Source organism: Geospiza fortis, unplaced genomic scaffold, assembly GCF_000277835.1.
Source record: "Geospiza fortis unplaced genomic scaffold, GeoFor_1.0 scaffold171, whole genome shotgun sequence".
Lineage (NCBI taxonomy): Eukaryota > Metazoa > Chordata > Aves > Passeriformes > Thraupidae > Geospiza > Geospiza fortis.
Window position 1 is genome coordinate 8,564,758 of NW_005054313.1, and position 6,000 is coordinate 8,570,757.

At 38.2% G+C, this 6,000-nt stretch overlaps 1 protein-coding gene across 3 annotated transcripts in view; it reads right to left on the reverse strand.

The window, feature by feature from the left end:
• The window catches only part of DAPK2 (death associated protein kinase 2), a 33,587-nt gene that overhangs the window by 22,033 nt on the left and 5,554 nt on the right, over positions 1 to 6,000 (reverse strand). The gene's annotated exons all lie outside the window — the stretch shown is intronic.

A 6,000-nucleotide genomic window follows, 5' to 3' on the forward strand; every position in this document is an offset into this window, starting at 1 on the left:
GTAATGCTTAAGACATTCAAGTCTGCAACACACCACTGGGTGTTCTGAAAGAACACACACACACACACACACTAAAATATTTGTCTTCAAGAATAGTCCCTAGAGAAGAACTCAAATGAATGATAACTCTTTGGAAATGCAAAACTGGCCTCTAGCAACCAATTTTCAAATTTAAAAAAATTGTTTATTCATATTTAGGCATTCACTTGATAATTTGGCTGTAAATATAACTAGAGTAAGTGCAGGTTTCTCACTGCACCTCAAGGACAAAGAATTTCCCACTGTTCCAAATAGTACAGTGGCTGCATTAAGGTTAAAAGGCATGTTCTTGCAATTTGCTAGTAAAACTTTCCTCACTGTGGCTCCTAATGTACTCCAAGTGCAAAATTCCTGCCTTATCTCCTAGGAATTGGCAGATCTCCAGTCCCAGAATACACATTTAGTATCAGATACTTCCTTATTTAGGACATTATATCCAAGCTTGGAAGGAAAAGACTCATCTTTTAGGTAACCATAACCTTTAGCTACTGTGATTTTATCAGATAAGATCTCTTTATAAGAATCACAAACAAACTCATTAAGTTCATCCTCCCATGACTACACTGTATAAGCACTGAGCTGTTGTTTTCAATATTATTATAGCATTGACTGGTTTGGTAAATTAGGAATCTAAGTACAGTTGGTATTTAAATTATGCTGCATACACAGCAATTACATTCACCACCTCATTAGATGCTGTACTTAGTGCTTCATCAACACAGACATCTGAATGGAGTCTGTCTTAAAAATACAAAGGTGTAGAAATTAAAAATTAAGGCTGTCACTTGGTGCTCAATTGCTCTCAAAGGCTCCCACCCTATGGCAGAGGCAGCCTCTCATTTCAGAGTTCAAACAAATGCCAGGCAGCCTGACATACTTCTTTTAGTCTTTCATTTTCATAATATATCCTAAACCCTTCCCAGGAGGGAGGCAGGAACAGATGGGACAAGAGTACTTATCCCTTTGGGAATAATCATTCACAAATGGAATTGAGACTGTGGCCATTCGTCACATGCTTTAATTCATTCATATTTCTCCTGCTTTTATCATTACCTGCAAACCCTAGAGAAAATTCCCACTACAAAATTCCCAAACTTGCCTTAAACATTCTACTAGAAGAGTTTGTTTTGTAGTGCTGAGAGCTACTCGAGTAAAACATCATGATTTTCATGTTTTTCTTGTTTGCTTGAATCAGGACAAAAACATCAGGATTTTCATGTTTTTCTTGTTTGCTTGATCATATTTTGCAAGACATGCATCTTGCTTGGTTCAGACTTTCTGAAGAAACATGGTATTAATGTTCCTGTGCTTGTTTCCTTGAATCCTCTCTAGGGACAAACTTTGTCAAAGTTCAGGAGAAAATATTTTTTTATGAGTGCTGATTATGGGAACAAAGACAGTCAGTTTTGCATTTAGAAATTCCAGCGATACTGTGGATTTTGTACATTTCTGTTGATGCAAAAGCTTACAGAAGTCATAATGACACAGCATAGGAATTTCTGTCTTCTCCTTTGACATAAATAATTGTCCCAGACTATAACTATTACAGTACCAATTCTCTTGTAATCTACTATTGCTCCCCTGCATGTGTGGTCACCAACAGACACCGTTGCTGCTCCTGTCCCAGCACTCGTGTCATTTCCCATCTCCCTCAAAAACAGGCTTTTGCAGACAACTCTTCAGTGGGAGAGTTTGGGACTGAGGAGAAGAGGTTACAAGCGACAGGGAAGGACACAAATGCTCAATTTCTTATCCTGTGACATTTAAGACAGTTACAATGCAATTACTAATGAAGAGCTCCTGCAGGCCCACTCAGCTACAAAACAAGAGGATGCCTCACAGGCATTTTACAATCACAGTCAGACACTTAGGATTCCTTATCAGCTACAGAGATTGTAAGGTCAGGAGCAAGACTACAGTGGTTTTGTGCCTTCTTATGCATCTGCATTCAGACCATAAGAATCAAACTCTGTCAGCTTCCAAAACTTTTGACCTAGGCTAGGAAAAAAAGCAGAAGAAAGGAAAGTATGTCCTCCTGACATGTAAGTTGACAGCACTGAGAAATTAAGCCATTTAGATAATTTCACATGTGGCATTTGCACCTGATTTTAAACTTGAAACTGAATTTGACAGCTCAGATATCCAAATTTCAGCCAAAAGACCTTGCCAGAATTCAGGGGTTTTAGTACAGCACTGAAACAAAGATGACTTGGATCACAACAGATGTATTTCCAACACATGCAGGATAAGCTCTGACACTTCTGGATGGAGCCTACCTGGACCTCAGTAAAGCCTTTGGCACTGTCCCCCACAGCACTCTCCTGGAGAAACTGGATGGGCCTGGCTTGGACTCTGGTCTTTGAAATCTTTTCCAAACTTAACGACACTACTATTTCTAATTTCTAAAATGTTTTTTTTTTCCAATAAGTTACATTTGTTCCCTTCCAGAAATATTTTGGACAGCTGTGCAACAGCCTTGTCACAGGCTAAGCATCCTTAATTGTGGAAACAGCTGAAGAGTATGAACAATAGCAGCTGCATCCTGTCAGTTATAATATAATTAGTTACAACATCAAATCTATCCATCAGTAACGATGGAATTTATCCCAGCAATGAAGACAACCTATCATCTGCATTGCTACTATCATGTAGGAGGTTTGTCACTGAATAAGAACACAGAGACAATATTACTGGGTGGTTTTGGAGTCTATTTTCAGAAGCAAGCTTTAGAAGAGCACAAGTTCAGCTCATTTAATCATCATGCACTTCAGGAGAGGATGTGGGAAGAGTGAAGCTGGACAACCCAGAATAACAGGACAACTTCTTGCTCTTTGTCAAAGTTTCCTTCTAATACTGGTTCTGGAGGGTAATGCTCTGGGGCAGAATGTCACCTGAGAGCAAGAGCAGTGCAGATGCCAGTGTGAAATGCCTCAGTGCCCAGCAGTGCTGCTGCCCCACAGCTTCAGAATAAAGAGAGCCGTTAAGCAACTGCTTGCACAAGTATAGGTTTATTACAGTCTTCCTCTGACGTTCCTGAAACACTGCATGGCCCAGGAGCTCTTCTCAAAACACTGAAAATTTATAAGAAAAGAACTGAGATGACAGTTCAGGTTACCTGACTCCAGTCAGGTTTTCTGAGACCTGAGTGGGGAGAAGTCAGGAAGATGATTCTGCCTATCATTTGAGAACAGCAAACCACTTCTTCCCCAAATACCAAACATATGTTCCCTTTCTTCATGTTCAGTCCATTTCTTTATGTCTTGTTCATATTCAACTTCATTTCATTCATTAAAGAATTCTAAAAAATATGATGATGATGCTTTAGTTGTTAAAATTTGAAACTCCCATAAAAGACATTATATATGAGAACACATTGACAGATACACTTTAGACTGAAATATGTTTTCAACAAGTTCATTGAAAAGTAAATGAACCTGGGCAAAGGACAGTGCTCTGGCAGTCTGCCAGTTAAGAGGTGACACAACTCCCTATATGAGCCAGGGCAATTTAGTTAGGAACAGATTTGCAAAGGGATTTTAGGCAGCCTCCCACTGACTTTAACAGTAATTAGGTTTCTACACACCTGATGGAAAGTAACACCTTTGTCCTTCTATACCTAATTTCCCAAAGTCTGTAAAATACAGGTAATACTACTGGAAAATGAAATAACATTGTATGGGTAAGCATACAAATTAATTTCATGTCACTAGATATCCCTAGAAGTTCAATTATAATAATTCATATTTTATTCACTAGGTGCTCCTGCACAAAAATACATGACCTGAAAGAAGGCTAAAATAAAATTGAACAGCACCTAGACCAGTTTTTAACTGCTTAAATTCACAGGCAGTACTGTGACTGCATGATAGTTTAAAAATACTAAAAATATATTATGAAATCATCCTGTGTACATGCATGACTTAAAAGACACAAACATAACCACAATAATAGTACTTAGCCAACCTGAACACAGGGCTTCTCTACATTCAAGGCTGGTGTGTTTACTTCAGCAGAGGATAATTCATTCTCATTTACATCCAGCGTTATAATGTCAACAGTTTTGTTCATCATGCCTTTTTGCCACTATTAAATTTGACTGGTTTTAACTGGTCATCTCAAGCTTAGAAAGTCTGCACCTTATTATATTTCCATCTTTTTTATTCCTATTTACTTTCCTTGGAAAAATATATGAGTAATTTTATCCATTTATGGTTGGGTTTTTTGCTAACTTTCAAAGCAAAGCCCAGGAGAATTCTTGCTGAATTTAAGGAAAACATATTTTTCACCGTTTTTTTTTTTTAAGTGATCAGAGCAATTGCTCAACCATAGTTTTATTAAACTAAATACTCTCCTCCCTCTTTGCTTACACTTCAGAGATGACTTCTGCTACTTGCAACTGCACTGAGTGCTCTTCCCAGCAGAGAGTACAGGAGTCTGCTTGGAACAACAGTGAGAATCTATTTTTATGCTTTCTGTTCATTTATGAAACACAGATCAACCAAAGGCCATGCAAGGTTCACAAAAAACATGCATCAAAGCATATATATATATGGAGGGGTTTTGCAGGAATTCTGTAATCACAGCTATAAAGATGTAAAAGCCTTCTGTAAATGACAAAAATTTGTGGTACTTTTTTTTTTGTTTTGTTTTTTTTTGGTTTTTTTGTTTTGTTTTGTTTTAGACTAAACCAGGATTTTGGTACAGCAGAAATTTAATCTACACAGTAAATAAATAGGAAGTCAAATAGCACAGCATTTATAAAGAAATTAGAGTAGGATATTTGAAACAGTAAATCAGAAATTCTATGGCAAAGTCACCAAAGGGAAAGTATCTCACTGCTTCCATGAGGCTTTATGGAATAAAACTAAAAAAAAGCCCAAAACCTTCTGTTAAATACTCTGATGACATCTCTTGTAACTTCATAAAGAGTTTTAAAAATAAAACTGTCACAAATGTCACTACTGTTTAAGCTTCAGATAAAACGGAGTTTTGGTTTACTTGTTTGTTTTTCCTTCCCCCCCCCAACAAAAGGTAAAGGAAGTGATTACCTCTCCTAAAGCAACTACCCAGAACCTAAACTACCAGATGCCAGATTATAACAGAATGATCCAAAACCTTTTTAAATAGGCCATTTCATAGGAATTTTGCTGGACTACTAAAAAGTAGTAGAAAGGAAAAAAAAATCAGCTGCAACTTTTAAACACACTGTGAGTTTTTGCTCACAACTCACCTTTTACTGATTGTGTAATGCTCTAGAGCAAAGTGACTTTGGGGGATAAATTTCAATATTCCTGAAGGGAAGTGCTGAGCACCTTTGGACTTATTCTGTCTTTGATAAAGTCACTGTCTGGCACCTTTCATCTCCATCTCTTTGAACTCACACAAGGGTAACCCACACACCCTGACCCAAAGGTGATCTCTGTGTCCAGTGCCAGAAAAGAGTCAGAAGAGTAGAATATTGACTCTTAACAGAAGGATCTGGTTTACTAGAATAAGTAGAAAGCAGCTTATTTGAAATTCAAAGTTTGATAAATCTAATGTTTCTGAACAGTGCTATGAATTATTACAAGCTTTCAGTACAGTAACACAATTAATACCTTAGCCATGAGTCACAAGAAATTGTGCTACCTCCTGAATCGTCAACAGCATCTCCTGAAACTGTTCAATGCTTTCGGAAACTGCCCAATCCTGCAGTGGCCATCAATGTGGCCCTTATCAGCTCCTCCTGAGACTGGAGATGCAGAGTCAGCTGTGAGAGAGCGTGAGCCCAGCAGCTCTGACAAGTTCCCGACAGTCTGGCAAGCTTTCTGTGTAATCTGAAGCTCAAGAATAAAATGCATATGATGAAAAATCCTCCCTGCTTATCAGACTTGGCTTTTGGATTGAGTATCAGTGCTCGGGGTGGCAATGAGCAGAGTGCAGAGAGCCAGGGAAGGTCACAGCTGAGTCCTGCTCAGCAGG